Source organism: Schistocerca gregaria, chromosome 4 (assembly GCF_023897955.1).
Source record: "Schistocerca gregaria isolate iqSchGreg1 chromosome 4, iqSchGreg1.2, whole genome shotgun sequence".
Classification (NCBI taxonomy): Eukaryota; Metazoa; Arthropoda; class Insecta; order Orthoptera; family Acrididae; genus Schistocerca; species Schistocerca gregaria.
The window spans coordinates 418,713,206-418,736,151 of record NC_064923.1 but is presented as its reverse complement, the minus strand read 5'-3'; positions in this window follow the sequence as shown (position 1 = coordinate 418,736,151).

Genomic DNA, 22,946 nt, shown 5'->3' with positions numbered 1-22,946 from the left:
GCTATTGTAGTGTTGGGCAGTTGGCTGTTAACAGCACGTAGCGTTGCGCAATTAGAGGTGAGCCGCCAACAGTGGTGGATGTGGGGAGAGAAATGGCGGAGTTTTGAGAGCGGATGATCTGGACGTGTGTCCATCAGAGACAGAAAATTTGTAAGACTGGATGTCATGAACTGCTATTTATGTTATGACTTTTGAACACTATTAAGGGAAATACATTGTTTGTTCTCTATCAAAATCTTTCATTAGCTAACTATGCCTATCAGGAGTTAGTGCCTTCAGTAGTTTGAATCTTTTATTTAGCTGACAGTAGTGGCGCTCACTGTACTGCAGTAGTTTGAGTAACGAAGATTTTTGTTAGGTAAGTGATTCATGAAAGGTATAGGTTGTTGTTAGTCAGGGCCATTCTTTTGTAGGGATTTTTGAAACTCAAATTGCGATGCGCTAAAAATAGTGTATTTCAGTTTAGTATTGATCAGAATAAGTAAAGAGAGTAATGTCTGAGTACGTTCAGTTTTTCTCAGCTGTTTGAAAAGCAAATAATGTGAGAGGCTTATCGGCACAGTCATTCATAAATTTTTCTAAGGGGTCATTTCAGCGTTCTTGGCAAAATCCGAGCATTTGCTCCATCTCTAATGACCTCAATGTCGATGGAACGTTGAACCCAGTCTTCTTTCCTTTTCTTCCTATCCATTTCCCACTATCCTCTCTCTCTGTCCACCCCCGCCTTCCCCTCACTCTGTAAATCCTGTCCTCTATCCATCTCAACCTTCCCCCAGCAATGCCCACCTGCATGTGCAGCTCTTGCAAAATAGATCGATAAAGTAGACCACTAGTATTCCCACCACACACATGTTATACAGGACAGCCTATTCTTGGTGCGGTCCTGGAAAACTGCTTCTTGTCGCTGACATATAGGCAGTCGTGGAAATAGGTCGGTAAAGCAGGCCAATGCTACTCCTAGAGTATACATGTTGTGCAGGCAGCCTATTTGTTAGGATGCTGGAAAACTATTTCTTGCTCCTCACATGTTGGCTGCCCAGCAAAGTAGGTCGATAAGGTAGGCCGGTACTATTTGTTCACACACATATATGTACATGCCACTTCACTGATGTATAGGTTACTGATGAGCCAAAAAATTATGCACTTTGCCCATTGTGAGACTGAATGCCATTTGATGGAATTGTGGGCACATAACGTCAACATCTAATGATTTACACCAATACTTCACAAGCCACCTTACGGTGTGTGATGGAGGGTACTTCTGATCCCCCTTCCCTGTTGCACTCATGAATTGCACTTGAGAAGACTTATTATCTGTAGACCATGGTATTAGCTCTAATTTCTCTAATTTGTTCATCATCATAATATCATGAGACGTATATGGGAGGAAGTAATATGTTATCCGACTGTTCCTGGGAAGTACTCTCTCGAAATTTGAGTAGAAAATCTCTCCATGATGCACAATGTCTCTCTTAGGGTGTCTGTCACTGGAATTTTTTGAGCGTTTTTGTAACGATCTTGCGACCACTAAACGATCCCATCAGAAACACACCTCACTTCTTTGAATCTTCTCTATCAGTTCTAGCTGATAAGGGTCACGTGCTGATGAAAAATACTCAGAATCGGTCGAACAACCACCTTGCAAGCCACTTCTTTCATAGTTGAGTTACATTTGCTTGATTCTTCCTGTGGTTCTCAATCTGGTATCTGCTTTCGTTATTATTTGTTTTATGTGGTCATTCCACTTACGATCGCTCTGGATAGCTACGCCTAGATAATTTATTATATATAGTGTTCCCAGCAATTTGTCAACAGTAGTATAACTATATATTAGTGTATTTCTTTTCTTATGCACGGCAATATGTTACATTTGTTTACATTCAGGGTCAGCTACCAGTTCTTGCACCATTCATCAGTCCTCTGTAGGACATTTTGCAAATACTGTTTTTTGGCGTTGCTACCTTCTTATAGACGATCTCACCGTACGCATACAGTCTTAAAGAGGTTCCCACACTTCCTACTATATCATTTATATGCACTGTAAACTGTGATGGTCCCATCAAATCTCCTTGGGGCAATCTGGATATCACCTTTACATCTGCTGACTTTATTCTGTAAAGAGAGATGTCTTGAGCCTGTCTCGGTGGTCTAGCGGTTAAGGCGCTCAGTCTGGAACCGCTTGACTGCTACGGTCGCAGGTTCGAATCCTACCTCAGGCATGGATGTGTGTGATGTCCTTAGGTTAGTTAGGTTTAAGTAGTTCTACGTTCTAGGGGACTGATGACCACAGCAGTTAAGTCCCATAGCGCTCAGAGCCATTTAAACCATTTTAGAGATGCCTTGAGTCCTTCGTAAGTTCTGAATCTAGTCGTAAATCTGGCCTGATACTCGGTAAGCTCGTATTCTTTTCAGTAGAAGGAAGTGGGAAATGTTGTCAAATGCCTTCTTGAAGTCAAGGAACATGTCATCAACACGAACACCAATGTTTACAGCGCTATGGATCTCATGGAGGAATGGAGAGTAGGGTCAGAGGAGATGCAGAGGCAGGTAGAGTGGAGGGGGGAGGGGGAGGGCAGAAGGTGGACAAATAGAGGTGAGAAGAAGAGACAGGGATGCAGGAGATGAATAGGGATGACTGGGAGGAGGAGATGGATAGAGATTGTGGGGATGAAGACATGGACAGGGAGAGATAGGCAGGAGGGGATGGACAGAGAGAGGGGGGCAGAGGGGTATGTGGAAAGAGAACAGAGGTGTTGACAGATTGGCAGAGTGGGGGAGCAGGAAATATGCAGAGAGAGAGTAGGAACAAGAATATGGATGAGGGAGGGGGAAGAGTGGCAGATAGGGGAGGGGGAGAAGGGAAAGATGCAGGAAAAAGGTGAAATTACCAAATCGGTAGTGGGCAGTTGGAAAAGAAAGAGGGAGAAGGAAGAGATGGATAGACAGAGGGGGAGGAGGGTATGGAGGGAGGCGTGGGGAGGAAGGTATGATTGGAGAGAGAAGATGGACGTGATAGAGAAGGAGAGGGGGAGAAGTGATAAAGAGATAGAGGGAGTGAGGGAGAAGAGCTGGACAGACACTGTGATAATATGAGGTAAACAGGGGTAAGGGGGCAGGAAGTGGTGGACACAGACAGGGGAGAGAAGGAGATTTGTCTAACAGGTATGCGAGCGAAGCTAAGGGTAAAAGACTAGCGTGTGTATGTACATACCGGGTGATTCAGCTTCCCTATTGCTATTTTTATGCAACTCGCAATGCCCTGAAATACCACGTGCTAGATTCTTACATTCCGTCGCTCGCTACTCACAAACTATTAGTCTTGCATAAAAAAATGAGAGTTATTCGACAGAAGCCGGTTTGAAGGTCACATTAGTAGGTTTTCTTGAATAATTCGAAAACTATAGCCGCTAGCGAAAACGTATTTAGCGACATTAAATTTCCTATAAAAAGGTCCTGTTCATATTCTCTGTAATAACAGTTTGCAAGTAGCAAGAGAGAGAGAGAGAATAAAAATCTTGCGCGTAGCGTAAAGCCCAGCGGTAGCGACAATTGAATCACGCTATATTTAATTGACAGTTGATGAACAGAAGTGACGAACGCGGGTCACAGGAATATATTAGCTGCTAAATATGTCATTCTGTATGTTAATGGTTTTTCCACTGTGCACACTGTCAGCCATATTATGTATGTTCGATGTGTACTCGTGTCTCGTAATACGACAACCAATCTTTAGGATCAGTAATATGTTTTTTCGACGATGACATGTCACAGACAGGTCAGACACAATTTAACATTTCAGCATGCACCTGAGAGTGGTTATAAAGCCAAAATCGTGACTGTGTAAAATGAATGAACAATTAATAGTCAAATGGCGGAAATTTCCTTCAATAAATTCTATACGACTGATATCCCCCACGAAGGAAAGATCATGGACATAAAAGTAGTCATAAGGAAGGCAAATGCAAGACTGGATACATTGTGTGAATTCTCAGCAATTGTAGCCCAACCACAATGGAGACAGTTTATAAAACCCTCGTTCGAAAAAAATGGTTCAAATGGCTCTGAGCACTATGGGACTTAACTTCTGAGGTCATCAGTCCCCTTGAACTTAGAACTACTTAAACCTAACTAACCTAAGGACATCACACACATCCATGGCCGAGGCAGGATTCGAACCTGCGACCGTAGCAGTCACGCGGTTCCGGACTGAGCGCCTAGAACCGCGAGACCACTGCGGCCGGCAAATCCTCGTTCGACCGACGTATTCCTCCTCAGCAGCAATAGAGAAAATACAAAGAAGAGCAATACGTTTCTTCACTGGTTCACTTAGCAACTGCGGAAATAACAGAGAGGTGATTATCCAACCATAGTGGCAAACGCTACAGGAGATGCATTATGTGGCATGGTATGATTTATGTTGAAATTCGGAGACCTTACGTTACTAGATGAGTCTTATAGGTATTTTGTGATAGGATCATGACGATTAAACCGTTAATATTTGAACTCTTTTGAAAGTTCTGTGACAGATAAGCATTAGCGTATGCACTGCCAGAATCTGAGTGCCAGGTCGAAGGGCTTTCTGCCCAAGGATCTTCTTCAGTTAATAGATGACTACTCTTGAATCGAGAGAAGCGTGATAATACCGCGTTCAATCGAGGGGCTTATGCTAATTTCAAAGGCTCAATCGTTGCTGCAAATATTTTCCCCAAGTCTTCGTAAAATTTAACGTTGCATCGTCACTCTTGTATGTCAGACACTGGAAATATTGACATGAAGACTCTACCAGCTTTTAATAAAATAAAAATAGTTCAGAAAATATGCAGTATGCACAGCATTTGAAATAATGTTGTAACTTCGGAGTCTGAGACAAATACTATTTCACCAACGCCATGCCGCTAGGAAGCTTCATTCCACGCGAAAAATGTTCGTTTAATTTTTGAACACGTCTCGCAGTACATATGACCTATTTTTGTCACAAAATGTGTACATTTTCACCGGGCTTATTAATCTATAAATGTTGTAACCGAAAATTTTTGACTTCGTGTGTAGTACCTGAAAGCAAGTTTTGAGCTAATGTACAATGATAGGACGTTCAGAAATTCAGTGTGCAAAATAAAAGATATGATGACAGGGACAATAAAAAGTATATTTCCTGAAGCAATCAGGCGTCGGAAATGATTGTTCAGTGAATACGGTGTATCCAGAAGGCTACTGGATGTAATTCAGATCAACAATCCTTCATTTTTCTGATCAGTGTTACAATGAGGCCCATTGACATCAAAGCGTCGACGTAGCAGGGCGTCCCGCCTTGGATGTAAAATTATGGCTGTTCTGTAAGTGTCTGGTTGATGAAAGACGCCTTGCAACTATTTCCTTCTCTGAGAATCCCCTTGGGTTTTATGTAATCGCAGAGAAAGAAGTGTAATGGGGTGATGTCCTGGAATCTTACAGCCTATCCACCGATTACCGAAAGTACCGGTTAGTGCTACACGTACTGGTTCTGCAATGAGCGCCAGGACCCCACAATGCTAGTAAAACATTCTCCATGTGAGACGTAGGGGAACGTCTTCACTATCGCAGGCAACTGCTCTTGCCAGAAAAGTCTGTACATTGGCCACCTTTGTCAAGTAGGGAACACATAGAGCCTAAGCAAATAATCGCCCACGACACCAGTCCACATGTTTGTGAATTGTCTCTGATGACCTACCATAACTATTCTAATGATACGTGAGTTTTAACCCGCCTATTCATGCGAGTAATGACAAAGAATAACTTCAAGATCTTCCTCAGCCTGCTGTATAAACCAGCGGACAATCTTCAGATTCGGTGGATAGTCACCTGGTTGCTATCACGGAGAGGATGAATCAGCCGCTCAGGCAACACACATCATGCTAAACTGTGGTGAACACCGAATTCGGAGACATTTGCTCGCGTACTTGCCTAGGACATGTTCTCAAAGCTAACAGAAAAGCTTCCTCAAAGGTATGTATACCCACCATCTGTCGTCTGTTTCCCTTGCGCCTGCATACAATCAAAGTTCCGGTATTGCTCAGTCGATCGTAGATTATAGAGAATGTGTGACAGTGTGGACATCTTCGTCCAGCGAATCTTCCACTGTACATTCACTGAGCTCTGGACCACTGCCTACAATTGTGTTGAAAGCAATGTGTCTCGCAGTTTCCTCCATGTGTAGCTCTCCATACGCACTGCGACCTTCAAGCAGGCACTACAGCTATATATGATGTTTACTGACTCAAAGTAAACGTCACGCTATTACAATGTGATGTGCCTCAAATCAGTTTTGACGTAACGATGTTTGAAGAAGAGACTTTTTGTTTGTCTCCTTTGCCACGGGCGTATTTAAGTCAAAAGAGCTGCTCGGATGTAAATGTAATTTCGGACACATACACATCCTTGGGGGTATGCAAAAGATGAGAGTTGCAGTACTCTGTGACGGATATAACTTACATTAGAGAGCGTTAGTGTTGTTTGTGTTTAGTGTTGTTACTATGCCTCCTGTTGGGATAGAGTGACCAATATGATGGAAATATACACTGAAGAACCAAAGAAACTGTACATCTGGGTAATATCGTGTAGCGACCCTACGAGCACGCAGAAGTGACGAAACACGACGTGGCATGGACTCCACAAACGTTTGAAATAGTGCTGCAGGGAATTGACACAATGAATCCTGCAGGGCTGTCCATAAATCCGTAAGAGTACGAGGGGGTGAAGATCTCTTCCAGATATGCTCAATAATGTTTGTGTCTGGGGAGTATGGTGGCCAGCGGAAGTGTCTGAACTGAGAAGAGTGTTTATGCAGCCACTCTGTAGCAATTCTGGACGTGTGGGATGTCGCATTGTCCTGCTGGAATTACCCAAGTCCGTCGAAATGTGCAATAGACATGAATTGATGCAGGTGATCGGACAGGATACTTACGTACGTGTCACCTGTCAGAGTCGTATCTAAACGCCCCACACCATTACAGAGCCTCAACCAGCTTGAACAGTACGCTCCTGACATGCAGGCTCCATGGTTCCGCTCGATACAATTTGAAACGAGACTGGTCCGACCAGGCAATACGTTTCCAGTCATCAACAAACCGATGTCGCCGTAACGCACCCAGGGTTTACGCCCCTTAAAGCTTTGTGTCGAGCAGTCGTCAAGAGTACACAAGTGGGCCTTCGGCTCCGAAAGCCCATATTGACGATGTTTTGTTAAGTGGTTCGCACACTGACGCTTGTAGACTGCCCAGCATTGAAATCTGCAGCAATTTGCGGAAAGGTTGCACTTCTGTCATGTTGAACGATTCTCTTTAGTCGTCGTCGGTCCCGTTCTTGTAGGATCTTTTTCCGGTCGCATTGATGTCGGAGATTTGATGATTTACCGTATTCCTGATATCCACGATACACTCGTGAAATAGTCGTACGGGAAAATCCCCACTTCATCGCTACCTCGGAGATGCTGTGTCCCATCGCTCGTTCACCGACTCACTTAAATGTTGATAACCTGCCATTGTAGCAGCAGTAACCGATCTAACAACTGCGCCAAACACTTGTCTTATAGCCGCCCGATGTGGCCGAGCGGTTCTAGGCGTTTCAGTCTGGAACCGTGCGCGCGCTACGGTCGCAGGTTCGAATCCTGCCTCGGGCATGGAAGTGTGTGATATCCTTAGGTTAGTTAGGTTTAGGTACTTCTAAGTTCTAGGGGACTGATGACCTCAGATGTTAAGTCCTATAGTGCTCAGAGCCATTTTTCACCCCGTCCGCCCGACCATTTATTTACGTAGAAAATAACAACGGTCCTACCACAGTTACCTGGGGCACTCCTGACGATGCTGTTATCTTTCATGAACACTCGCCGTCGAGGAAAAGGATTCTATTACACCAGAAGACTTCGAGTCCCTCACATACCTAGGAATTAATTCAATATGCTTGTACCTTTGTGACACCGTGTCAGATGCTTTACGGAAATCTAGGTGTACGAATCCGCCAACGGTCTTGCCGCAGTGATAACACGAGTTCCCGTCGGATCACCTAATTTAAGCGCTGTCGGGATGGGCTAGCACTTGGACGGGTGACCATCCGGTCTGCCGAGCGCTGTTGGCAAGCGGGGTACACTCATCCCTTGTCAGGCAAACTGAGGAGCTGTTTGCGGCTCCGGTCTACGAAACTGACATAGGGCCGGGAGAGCGATGTGCTGGCCACATGCCTCTCCATATCCGCATCCAGTGACGCCTGTGGTCTGAGGATGACACGGCGGCCGGTCAGTACCGTCGGGCCTTCGTGGCCTGTTCGGGAGGAGGAGTACGAGTCTGCCCTTTGTCCTCCATCCATGGGTCACAGGCTCTCATGTGAGAAGAGGGCAAGATGAGTTTCTCACGAGCGACGGTTTCTTAAACCGTGCCAATTCGTGGACAGAAGGTAGTTCGTCTAAAGGAAATTTATTATATTCGAACTGACAATATGTTCAAGGATTCTGTAGCAAACCGATATTAAAGAAATTGGTCTGTAATTTTTCAGGTCCGTTCATTTGCCCTTCTATACAAGAGTTACTTGCGCTTTTTTCCAGTCGTTTGGAACATTGCGTTGGGCGAGAGATTCTCTATAAATGTAAGCTAAGTAAGAGGTCAATGCTGTACAGTACTTTTTGTGAAACCGAAGCGAGATTCCATCAGGACATGGCGACTTACCTGTTTTCAACTCTTTCAGTTGATTCTCTACACCAGCGATGCTTATTACTATGTCCTCCATATGAGAATCTGTGCTATGGTCAAACGACGGTATGTTTGTACGATTCTCCTGTGTTTGACTTTACACTGGCTTCCATTACTCTCCTGGAAAAGAATGTGAGATTGAGTAATTACTAACTTCCTCATCTTGATCTGACTTCATTTGTGAAAGGGGAATTTCTGTGTAACCTGTGGGCTGTTGCCATAAATTGCAGTTACTTAAACAAATATTTGCTTTTTATTATTTACTAATTTCATTGCGCTGCATGTTTCGACAATGTCCTGCCATCATCACGCACCTTATTCCCGCCTTACATTTGCTTTTCACAACAATATACAACACATCTGACGCCGTTTTGCATATGCTAGCTATATTTTACACGCTAGGAATCTCCACACTTACTTTAAAAAAATTTTGAATCATTGTGTCGTTATATGAAAAAAGCTGTCGTCCGATTTACAGCTCACTCTGTTGGCAAAAAGTGCTAGTTTAATAACAAGCGCTTGCAACAATAGATTAATACCAGTGACATATCTCAATGACTCCAGTAAATTTTGATAAAGGAGCCTGTTATTACCACATTAAAATATCATATTTCGAAGAAAATTATTAACGAGCTTTATAAATATTAGTAGAAGGTAAGAATAATGGTAGGCCTACATGAGGATGGTAACGTGCTGCCGAAACTGGTCGTGCACATTTAATTGGTAAGTAGTGACCACAACAGGAAACCAACTGCTGTACATCTCCGTTTCATTGTCCAGCCGCAAGGAAACCTGTCACACTGGCAACAAGAAAATGTGTTGGAGAAATGTAAGAGCCACACTCGGCACGCGGTTACAGGAAGACACGGGAGCGATTTGCCAGAGCGAGTCGCGTGAACCAAATAACGGCTCTCGACGTTGGCGACCGAGTTGATAGAAAGCAAACAGGAAGCGCCTGCCTGCCGCCTGTTTGTAAGCAGAGGAAGTTACGTAACTCCTGAATCAGCAGGAACTCATAGCGGTGAAAGCTCCGCACGCCAGCCGCTTATATCTGCCGTCCACTGCGGCTAAATTGTCTTTCCTGAATGAGCCTAGCTGAATTAAAAGCAGAAAAAAGCTTTTTTTTTCTTCTATAGTTCCGCGGACCAGAGAAAGTTGGTCACGGAAACAGAAGAGAGCATCAAAGCGACAGTTGACATCGCATGAGCGGTCTATACACAGCTAGTGTGCACATTTGCGGCCATTACTCGTGCTGACGCGTGAGTGTTTAGAAGCACAGTAAATATCAACGCCTGCCAGAGGAACTAGGCGCTGCCATTGATCCACAACTCTGTCAATTTCCAAGAAGTTGCAAACTAAATTGCTATGTCGTGCCAACTCCTGGCCTCACACAGACTCACTTTCCATTAGAGAAGAACAGATCCTTCATTCACCGTGTTACACGGCATATATGTAAACTAACTGTTTTATCGAGTTGTTTGAGTTTGACCGACAAGGCCTGTGACATTTAAGGTGCAATTCGTACTCGCCGTTTAGCAGAATATTCGTGAAACGCACGATAAACGGGGTGTACAAAAATGTATCGAATACTTTGAGAAATGGTAGTACTCATCGAAACAAGAAAAATTAGTCCAGTAAACATGGATCCGGAAATGCATACTTCCCGAAATAAGTCCAATAAAAAAGGGTCCGGAAATGCATACTTTCTTCGATGAACTTGTGCTTACAAAAGTTGCTCAACGTGGCGTCCATTCATGACTATGCCCTCATCTGCCCTCTGGCGTAAGGAATGACGAATCCTCTGAAGTATAGCCGTTTGTTTTAGTACCTGATGGAACGCATTGAAGACGCGACCCTGTAGTGCTCGCATAACATTCATTGGCGCAAGTGTCCCCATATCCAAAAATCTAGGGGATTGAGATATGGCGCAGGAGCAGGCCAAGAAGTACCCCACCCCCTCCACCCCCCCTCCCCTCCGATCCGACCAACCACGGGTTCCGAAATGTCTCCATCAGATGTTCACGCAAACTGTGATGAAAGTGCACTGGTGCGCCATAATGCGTGAATCATATTTGTATTTGTTGCTGCAATGGCATAGCTTTGAGCAGGGTAGGCCATACATTAATGATAATGTCCAGACAATCCGCCCCAGTTAACTTTTGTGGTGGCATGTACGCTCCTTTTATTCTATCCCAAGTATGCTTGCCCATACGCTGACTGAGAATTGGTGTTGATGCCTTACTTCCTGAACTGTCTGGGGATTTACATCTCCCCATACATGCTGGTTATGAAAATTCACAACATTATCTCTTGTAAACGCTGCCTCAAGGGTAAATAAAATCTGGGACGTGAGCAGTGGATCTTCGGCACACGTCTGTAACAGCCATTGACAGAACCGTCGTCTGCCATGATGATCCTGTGGCCTTAGGGCCTAAATGAGCTTTAGATTATATGGGAAAGCAATTGTTTGTGAAGTAGCCCCCCCCCCCCTCAAATTAAGAGAGTGAGACACGCCTTCTGCTGCTGCTACTCGTCGCACATTGGGTCCAGGAGTTTCTTCCACCGAACGTAGCACACGCTCCTGCATGTCTGGCGCGCAGACTCTGCGGGCTCTTCCACTGTCAATTTCCCGAGGTGCAAGAGCACCTGTATCCCTCAGGCGCTGGAAAAGTCTGCCGAGCAGCTTATCAGAAGGCACTCTGCGCTGTGGATATTTTTCAGGGTAGAGATCACGGTCTCGCTGGCTATGTCTGTTCGCTAAATCATAGCAGAATATCATTTTCGACATTTCACTTGTCGAGTAGTAGGCTTCCATTGTAAACAAGTGGTGGAAGAGAGAAAATGTAACTATACTACACCATCTGCACGTACAAACAGCGCAATAACAGTAAACTCGTAAGTGAATCCGCGTTTGGAAGAAGGTAAAACACCATGATACGTACCCGGGGTTGACAGTGCTGTACGATAAGTCATACAAACACGACGTAAACTAACGTAGCCTACAACACGACTCGAACCACACATCTGAATGCAGACCACATAATGGGAGGCTGAGTACTGTAAATAAGACGTCATAATACCCGGACGGTACATTTGACGGAGCGCCAATGCAACGACTGTACTTCCGTCCGCAAATAAGCGTCTCGCATCTCTGTCTATGAACACGTGTATCTCTCGAAAAGTATGCGTTTCCGGGCCCATGTTCATTGGACTTATTTTTCTTGTTTCGATGAGTACTACCACGTCTCAAAGTATTTGACACTTTTTCTTCAACACCATCTTGCTTTTCGGAACTTAGGTCGAGGACTTTGTCACCGAATGCATTAATATGTATAATCTATTGCGCTCAGGCCCCGGGAGTAGACAACATTCCATTAGAACTACTGACGGCCTAGGGAGAGCCAGTCCTGACAAAACTCTACCATCTGGTGAGCAAGATGTATGAGACAGGCGAAATACCCTCAGGCTTCAAGAAGAATATAATAATTCCAATCCCAAAGAAAGCAGGTGTAGGAAGATGTGAAAATTACCGAGCTATCAGTTTCATAAGTCACAGATGAAAATACTAGCGCGAATTCTTTACAGACGAATGGAAAAACTGGTAGAAGCCGACCTCGGGGAAGATCAGTTTGGATTCCGTAGAAATGTTGGAACACGTGGGGCAATACTGACCCTACGACTTACCTTAGAAGCTAGATTAAGGAAGGGCAAACCTACGTTTGTAGCATTTGTAGACTTAGAGTAAGCTTGTGACAATGTTGACTGGAATACTCTCTTTCAAATTCTAAAGGTGTCAGGGGTAAAATACAGGGAGCGAAAGGCTATTCACAATTTGTACAGAAAACAGATGGCAGTTACAAGAGTCGAGGGGCATGAAAGGGAAGCAGTGTTTGGGAAGGGAGTGAGACAGGGTTGTAGCCTCTCCCCGATGTTATTCAATCTGTATATTGAGCAAGCAGTAAAGGAAACAAAAGAAAAATTCAGAGTAGGTATTAATGTCCACGGAGAAGAAATAAAAACGTTGAAGTTCGCCGATGACACTGTAATTCTGTCAGAGACAGCAAAGGACTTAAAAGAGCTGTTGAACGGAATGGACAGTGTCTTAAAAGGAGGATATAAGATGAACATCAACAAAAGCAAAACGAGGATAATGGAATGTAGTTGAATTAAGCCGGGTGATTCTGAGGGAATTAGATTAGGAAATGAGACACATAAAGTAGTAAAGGAGTTTTGCTATTTGGGGAGCAAAATAACTGATGATGGTCGAAGTAGAGATGATATAAAATGTAGGCTGACAATGGCAAGGAAAGCGTTTCTGAAGAAGAGAAATTTGTCAACATCGAGTATAGATTTAAGTGTCAGGAAGTCGTTTCTGAAAGCATTTGTATGGAGTGTAGCCATGTATGGAAGTGAAACATGGACGATAAATAGTTTGGACAAGAAGAGAATAGAAACTTTCGAAATGTGGTGCTACAGAAGAATGCTGAAGATTAGATGGGTAGATCACATAAATAATGAGGTATTGAATAAAACTGGGGAGAAGATAAATTTGTGGCACAACTTGACTAGAAGAAGGGATCGGTTGGTAGGACATGTTCTGAGACATCGAGGGATCACCAGTTTAATATTGAAGGGCAGCGTGGAGGGTAAACATCGTAGAGGGAGACCAAGAGATGAATACACTAAGCAGATTCAAAAGGATGTAGGTTGCAGTAAGTACTGGGAGATGAAGAAGATTGCACAGGATAGATTAGCATGGAGACCTGCATCAAACCAGTCTCAGGACTGAAGACAACAACAACAACAACAACATTGCGCCCTTGTAGATTAATAATGAATGAATAACTACTTTGTTTAATTTTTAACAGATACAGGATGTTCAAAAATTCAGTGCCGAAACAGACAGATGTTACGACCTGGCCAGGAACAAATATGCACTGCCTGACAAAAAAGTGAAACACCAGGATAGGGTGGAGGAAACAAAATGAAACTTCACTGATTGAGAGGATATGTGGCGTTATTTCAGTGCTTACAATATCGAGTTAAATTTACGAAGAAGCTAGCAGTATACACCTATTTATCATTACGACATTTCACCCCCTCTGGCCTGGACGCGTGCACTGATTATATTGGGAAAGCTGTCATAAAGCCGTTGCACCCCGTCCTGACGGAAGCTGGCACACAACTGTTGTGGCCGGTCCTTGATATTCTGCCTTCTGGCTCTGGGAGGGAGCTGATGTGCGAACTAGTCCCACACACATTCTATCAGGGACACATCGGGGGACCCTGCTCGCCATAGGAGCATCTCAACGTCACGCAGGCAGTTAATAGAAACATCAAACAAGTGTGGAAGACCACTGCCCTGTTGGAATACGGCACCTCGGTACTGGCGCACGAGAGGTAATACATGATGACGTCGTGCATCGCGATTCCTCCACAGTTCCCTCGAACAGTACCAGCCTTGACGTCTTCCTACACCGTGGCACCAGGAGTAACACCACGATGCCACTCCAGAACATTGCAGGAATGGGACTTGTTCCTATGTCGGCTACATACTCGTCCGCGATATTCATCGCTGAACACAATGCGATGCCATTCATCAGCAGTCCCTGCTTCCTGGTCACGCCACCACCCCAGAAACAGCTGTTTCTGTTGTGGTGTTGGCAGCAGTCAACGTATGGGCCGGTAATTCCCTAGTCCTCGTGCTCGTAGCGTCCAAGCAAACGCTTGGGCCGACACTGAATGACCATTACTTGTTTTCGTGTGGCATGTGCGGATGTGAAGGGATTTGGTGTGCTTGGTGCACAATCCGGCAACCCTCCATTGGTGGTCAGGCGTGGTCGACCAGAGCCTTCACGAGGGGTGTGCCTGCCCTCATGTTTCCCTACAGTCCAATATAGGTCCGCTGTCACATCTGAATGCTCCGTAGATCTGGATCTTGCACGATTCGACCAGCTGGCCAAACAGAGACCCACAATGAGGCGTCTTTCAACTTGTCGGGTGCGAATAATACTTGCCCAGACAAGTACATTGCATCTACACTGAAGCACAAAAGAAATTAGTGTACGAATGCGTATTCAAATACAGACATATGTAAACAGGCAGAATATGGCGCTGTGGTCGACAACGCGTATATAAGACAAGATCAAAAGGCTCTGAGCACTACCGCATCTAACATCTGAGGTCATCAGTCCCCTAGAACTTAGAACTACTTAAACCTAACTAATCTAAACGCATCACACACATCCATGCCCGAGGCAGGATTCGAACCTGCGACCGTAGCGGTCGCGCGGTTCCAGACTGTGAAAGGATACAGTGCCGCCCGACATTGAAAACAGGTACAACATTCTTCGTTATTCTTATCAGAACAACATTTTTTTTTAAATAATAACTCAATTTCACTTAATACACCGAAGCCGGATACCAGTGTAGGAAAGAAGGACAATTTATTTATTTCATTGATCACATGTGCACGCCCACAAAATAAATCACTATTTCCAATTTGGTGAGATCTGCAAAATGAATGAATGTATGGTCGTCTGCTACCCGCAGATAGTGAATGTGCAATATATGATCATCTTTGAGACGGTCCTTTGGTCACCTTTGGTGGAACCAAAGAGATGAAATTTACCTGAGCTTTGAGCGCCTGAAATGTGGCTGACCAATATGGTAGCAAGGTGCTCCCCCACCTTGACAGAGGTGCGAGCTGACGTGAAGAACGGCCATGTTTCAACACTCGGGCGCTGGATCTTGTGTTGGTAAGACCTGTTTTAGGTGTGCTCCGTAAAGACCAAAGAGTGGAGACATGGTATGCATTTGTAATACTTAAGAGTAGTTTGGAATAATAATTTCTCTAATTCAGGAACTTTTGTGGGGAGAATTAAATGTCAGGCAGGTAATATTAAGGGGATCGTTGTAATCTTCGAAAGTTACCAACGGTCACAATGAAACCACGTGTAGCAATAAGTTGAAATACTTTCGAGTGCATGAGTTAAGCTGAATTACTGGCGTGTGTACTATAAGTTGGAAATATTTAAGAAATGGCATGTGCAGGACTTGAAATTAGAGACGAATACTTCCACGTGGTGAGTACTGTGTGAGTCTCAATCTGTGTATAAGACAAAAGATAAGGAGAAGCAGTCGTCCATGGTATCAGTTGAGGACTCGCGTGTGTGATTAATTTGTTCTTAATATTACTTTGCGTGTTATGTTTTCGTGTGACGCTTGATTCAAACTGTAATACTCTGAGAGTGACGCAAGGTGAGTCAGCCGTCTATCCAGCAACGCCACTTGGCTTGCATTGCACAGGAAGACGTGCATATATCCTCCACAGTTCATAGTAGGAAAGAAAAGTTACGAAGTGGGGCAGTGTCGTGTGAAACTGGGATGAATACTAATTGAAGTGGGAAAGCTGAAAGTGATGTAATTATAACGTTGTGACTATTCCTTGTGTTGTATTCCATGTTGCCAGTGTGGTGTATTTCATGTAGTTTAAGTATGTGTGGTTTGCATGGGAGAGTAGTGGGTTATGCATGTTCCTTTTTGTAGCGCTCGGTCTGGAGGAAATTTTCGTGATGATGGGTGTGACAGTCGAAGTGTGAGATATAGCAAAAGATCCACCATCCTATCCAGAAATTGCGCTGTAGTGTTAGATAATTACGGGACCATAAAGATAGAGAATCACCAATGTAAAGCCATGCCCACTGGGAGGAGTTTCTCATGTGCAATTGTTGTAGAAAATGTAATGGTGTGTTTAGGTTATAGAACTTATCGGAATAAAAAAGATTGGTGGCCTTTTTCTTCGAATAGTATGTTGTCATGATAGCCAGAATTTATAATGTGTGGGCCATTCATATTCAGTGCGATGGCCACGTGTTGATCAAAGCCGTTGTATATGAAATAAAATGTGATATTGCCAGTGCGTAGTGAACAGTCAGAGTTGTGTAAATTACCAATAGTGAGATGTGCGTTATCCGTTTCCGTTGCCTAATATTCAAACAGGAGAATAATTTGTAACTTAATTGTGAGTACTAGAGCTCATTTACTTGATGAATAAGAATGAATCCACTCGCTTGGCTGACCACTCATCTTGCAGGCCTGACTGCTTGATGCCACAGTATGAGCAAGGCATGTGGGTGCCTCTCAACTGAAACGCCTAGAACCGCTCGGCCACATCGGCCGGCTATAAGACAAGTGTCTGGCGCAGTTGTTAGATCGGTTACTGCTGCTACAATGGCAGGCTATCAACTAGAACCGCTCGGCCACACCGGCCGGCGGACAGGGTGAGCAGCAATATGCGACTGTACGCTGCTGATGCTGCGGTGCGCGGGAAAGTATCGTCGTTGAGTGGCTTTGTGAGGATACGAGAGGACTAAATGTCTAGTTGTTATGATGCATGGCAGCCAGCTCAAAACGTAGAGGAATGTATGTTAATACAGATGAGTAGGAAAAACAATCCTATAATGTTCGAGTACAGTAGTAGTAGTGCGCTGGTTGGCAGTCACGTTGAACGAATACTTGGGTGTAGCGTTGCAAATTAACATTAAATGGAATGAGCATGTCAGCACTGCAGTAGGGACGGCCAATGGTCGACTTAGATTTACTGGGAGAATTTTAGGAAAGTGTGGTTCAGCTGTAAAGGAGTGCTTGAGACCCTCACCAGATAGGATTAGATAAAGACATCTAAGTAATTCTGAGGCAGGCTGCTAGATTTGTTACCGATAGATTCGAACAACACGTAAGTATAACGGAGATGTTTTAGAAGCTGATGTGGGAATCACTGTAGGGAAGACAAGCACTAGCGTGAAAATTTAAAGAACGGCGTTTTAGGCCGACTGCAGAACTAAACTACTACCGCCAACGTACTTTTCGCGTACGGACCATTAGGGCTCGTACAGTGGCATATACATTGTGTTACAAAAAGGTATGGCCAAACTTTCAGGAAACATTCCTCACACAAATAAAGAAAAGATTTTATGTGGACATGTGTCCGGAAACGCTTAATTTCCATGTTAAATCTCATTTTAGTTTGTTCTTCCACCTACGCTCAATGGAGCACGTTATCATGATTTCATACGGGATACTCCACCTGTGCTGCTAGAACATGTGCCTTTACAAGTACGACACAACGTGTGGTTTATGCACGATGGAGCTCCTGTTCATTTCAGTCGAACTGTTCGCACGCTTCTCAACAACAGATTCGGTGACCAATGGATTGGTAGAGGCGGACCAAGTTCATGGCCTCCGCGCTCTCCTGAGCATGTATGGAGGCGTTTAAAAGCTCTTGTCTCCGCAACGCCGGTACCAAATGTAGAGACTCTTCATGCTCGTATTGTGGACGGTTGTGATACAATACGCCATTCTCCAGGGCTGCATCAGCGCATCAGGGATTCTATGCGACGGAGGGTGGATGCATGTATTCTCGCTAACGGAGGACATTTTGAACATTTCCTGTAACAAAGTGTTTGAAGTCCCGCTGGTACATTCTGTTGCTGTGTGTTTCCATTCCATGATTAATGTGATATGAAGAGAAGTAATAAAATGAGCTCTAACATGGAAAGTAAGCGTTTCTGGACACATGTCCACATAACATATTTTCTTTCTTTGTGTGTGAGGAATGTTTTCTGAAAATTTGGCCGTACCTTTTTGTAACACCCTGTAGACAGTCGTTTTTCCCTCGCTCTGTTTGCGAGTGGAACATAAGTGGAAATCAGTAGTATTGTATTGTATGTTAACCGGGGGCTTAGAAACGACGGAGAGGCTCTGTCCCCGCCGCAGCTGCAGTGGTCCAGAACCCCATGACGACTACCGCAGTTCACTTTACTCCTCAGCCGCCCCACACCGAACCCAGTGTTATTTTGCGGTTTGGCCACCTGTGGGTGTGGACCCCTCCCCACCCCCTCCCCCCGTCCCTCATGGAATCGTCTCACACCAGACGAGTGTAACCTCTATGTTTGCGTGGTACAGTAATGGTGGTGTACGCGTATGTGGAGAACTGGTTTTGTCGACATAGTGTAACAGAGGCGGAATAAGGGGAACCAGCCCGTATTCGCCGTGGCAGATGGAAAACCGCCTAAAAACCATCCACAGACTGTCCGGCTCACCAGACCTCGACACAAGTCCGCCGGGCGGATTCATGCCGGGGACAGGGCACTCCTTCCCAGTCCGGAGGAAATGAACAGTAGCGGTACAGGGTAGCTTTCGCCGGGGATCATACGGTGACTTGCGGATTATGTACGCAGATGTAGCGTAGAAATTACTCGTAAGTACTCTACACGCTCTGAACGTCACAAGAGTTCAACTAATGGATGCAGATCAGTTTGATGCATTTTAGATGTCCCGTTATATTATTAACTGATCTACCAACTTGAATGCTGTTTGCGACAGAATCATTAAGTCAACAGCAAACCTTAAAGTTTGGATTATTTTACAGTTTGCTCCATCTACCGAGTGAATAACGTAGGAGATACGATATAACCCCGTCTCGATCCTTTATCAAGTTTTGCCTCTCTTTGATCTCCTCCGACTCTTATAACTGTAATTTAATTCCCGTGCTCGTTGATTAGATTAGATTAGATTAGATTTACTTTCATTCCAATTGATCCGTAGTGAGGAGGTCCTCCAGGATGTAGAACATGTCAGAAAACAACAATACATGACAATTATTTACAACTAAAACAAATAAGTTAATGTACCATTCCACACGTCCCAAGTCGATTGATTGTCATTTTTTTAATGAACACTACATGAAAAAGTCATTTTACAAATACTAATATACTGAATTTAAAATAAAAAAGTTTTTTATTTATTTATAAGGTAATAAAAATGTAATACAACTACTATAATACTTATTTACAATGAACACATTACTGCACTGAAATGGTGCAGAAGTTAGATTGTACTTACACACACACACACACATTTACAATGAACACATTACTGCACTGAAATTGTACAGGAGTTATTTTATATATATATATATATATATATATATATATATATATATATATATATATATATATATATATATATATATATATATATATGAGTTGGCCACCAATAAATAATAAATCATTTAGGCTTCTCTTAAACTGAATTTCATTGGTTGTTAAGCTTTTTATGGCTGCTGGCAAGTTATTGAAAATGTGCGTTCCTGAATAATGAACACCTTTTTGTATAAGACTAAGTGACTTTAAATCCCTGTGAAGATTATTCTTATTTCTAGTATTGATTCCATGAATTGAGCTGTTGGTTTGCAAAAGTGATATATTTTTAATGACAAGTTTCATTAAGGAATAAATATATTGGGAAGCAGTAGTTAGTATCCCTAGTTCCCTAAACAGGCTTCTGCAGGATTTTCTTGAGTTCACACCACATATAACTCTTACTGCACGTTTTTGTGCCCGGAAAACTTTAGCTTTGCTTGATGAATTACCCCAAAAAATAAACCCATGTGACATTATGGAATGAAAGTAAGCATAGTATGCGAGCTTTATCATTACCTTTCGCACCCAGTATTTTATTCTCGCCACCTTCGGAATTCCAGACAATTAAAAGGAACGCATCTTAACCGCTTTTGTTTTTATGATGACGTTGTACTTAAATGTAAATAAAATTTAACAACTTACGAACTGAAGTAATACAGTACGTTTGAAAATAGGCCCGAAAATTAATCATAGCGAAAAACAATAATTTATAATTAACTCATCAAAAAGAATGCAATATTAACTAACAATGAAGGCACAGAACTAGATATTGCATAATAGAAGGCAGTGTGCATTCAGAAATGGGAATAAAATACGGAAGAGTGAAAATAGCAAAGAGTGATTTTGGTGAACTAAATACTGTTTCTATCAGTAAACCTCCAACATTTTTGAGAAGGAAACTTCATAATCATTATGTACTGCCAGTTTTCACTAACGGCAGTCTGACTTCTACTGCGGCTGTTAATATTCAACGTCCTAAAAAAATTAAATAAGTCTCGGTTTGCAAATGAGTGCTCATTGTTTGCATGTATCGAGAGAATGAATACCGGATCCCTTTCTTTTGCGGTTGCTACTCACCCGGCGTCTATGAGGGAAATGAATGAACCACCTTCTGCGGCAAGTTGGGCATTTCAATCGGTACGTCAGCCCTATACGAATTGATCGGTTGCAAGAACTCCCTCTGGGAAATGTGGGGTCTACAGGTTTGAAAACTCACTTATATACGCACTTATATACTCACTTATTACGCAAGAGTAAAAGCATTTAAACTTACATAATCAAAAATTCCGCACAAATTACAAATTTAAGGAGCCGGTGACGATCTTTTTCCCTGTGTAGGTTAAGCAAACAGAACAATAAATTTAACTGTCCAACAGCGCTTCACATCAAGTTCGACTTCAGGAGCCCTACTCTGTGGGACAGACTACCCCTGCAATGTAACTGCTGCAAGTAAAATTAGTAGTAGACGCCTTCTTCTCTAAGTGACTAACATACAGATGTGAAGCTATGGACTGAACAAAAACGGAGTACTGAATTGAATTGTGGTCGAGATGCTCTGTTTAGAAGTGAGCAACATGCTCTTCAAAATGTTCAGATGTGTGTGAAATCTTATGGGATTTACTGCTAAGGTCATCAGTCCCTAAGCCTACACACTACTTAACCCAAATTATCCTAAGGGCAAACACACACACCCTTGCCCGAGGGAGGACTCGTACCTACGCCGGGATCAGCCGCACAGTCCATGACTGCAGCGCCTGAGACCGCTCGGCCAATCCCGCGCGGCAACATGCTCTTCGTCAAAGACATTATTTTTTATTTATATTTACACTGTATGACCAAAAGGGTAACATATCTAGAAGGCAAAGAGGAAACGAAATGAAACTTCACGGGCTGAAGGCTGTTACTTAAGTGTTAACAAAAACGAATTAGTTTGAAAAAAGTTGAGAATATGACCCACTAATCAGTGTAACAATGCACCACCTCTTGCCTGCACGTATGAACTGACACGGTTGGGAGGGGTGTCATAAAGCCATTGTACCTTCTCCTGAGCCGAGCTGGTCCACAGTTGTTGTTACTTGTCCTTTATAACCTGGATACTGTTATTATTGGGACGGAGTTGACGTCAGAGCTGGTCCCACACGTGTTGTGTTGGGGAAAGATATGACGATGTTGTTGGCCACGGGAGTACCTTAGTAGGACGCAACAGTTCATAGAGATGCTTGCCATGTGTTTACGAGCATTTCCTTGTTGGAACACAGTCGCATGGGACACTACACATGAGGTCGCAGGATATCCGTGAGGTACCTGTGTTTCGTTAGAACTCCTTCAACTAACACCAGCCGTGATCTGATGTCATACCCGATGGCCACCCACACAATGACACCGGCAGAAATACCACGGTGCCACGCTAAACATTGGAAGAATGGGATCTCTTCCCCCGTCGTTGTCATAATCGCCGACGATGGTCATCTTGGACAGTGCAGAACGGCGAATCATCGCTGAACACAGTGCAACGTTATTTATCAGCAATCCATGTTTCCCAGTATCGACACCACTCAAAACGCGGCCGTTTATGTTGTGGTGTTAATGTTAGCCTACGCTTGGCATGGTAATGCCATATGCTGGCTGCTGATAGTGTCTGACAAATGGTGCGGGATGACGCAGAATGTTGCGGGAAGTCCGTTACTTGTTCAGAGATGCCAGGCGCAGCTGTGTAGGGGCTACGCTGTGCTTGGTACATAATATGGCGATCGCCCATTGTGGTGGTTTGGCGGTCATATGTGTTTGACGGAAATCCTGACGTCGAATATGCTTGACTTCATGATCTAATGCAGCTCAGCATCTGTCCACTGTCACATCCGAATGCTCCAACAAATCTGGATATTATACCTCTCCACCATCTACGTTGTGACTCCTTTGAGACTCTGCCAGGCGCCGATAGCACACATGTCCTTCTCCGTCATCACTCAACATCAATCGCTGTTCATGCCCCTTATATACCGCATCAGACGTGGTAGCAACACTAAACACGAACAACATTAGGGCACTGTAGTGGCCGTTCTACTTGTGACAGAGAAATGCAACCCGAACCATTTACGTATCCACAATGGTTTGTATGTGTACGAAGTTACGTCGACATCCGACCATGTGTTCTGAGTGCTTCACTTTTTGTCACACAGTGTGTTATAAGAAGCGAAGATTCTTGTAAATCTTAACACACAAGTTTTGGCAGTCCTGGATCGTA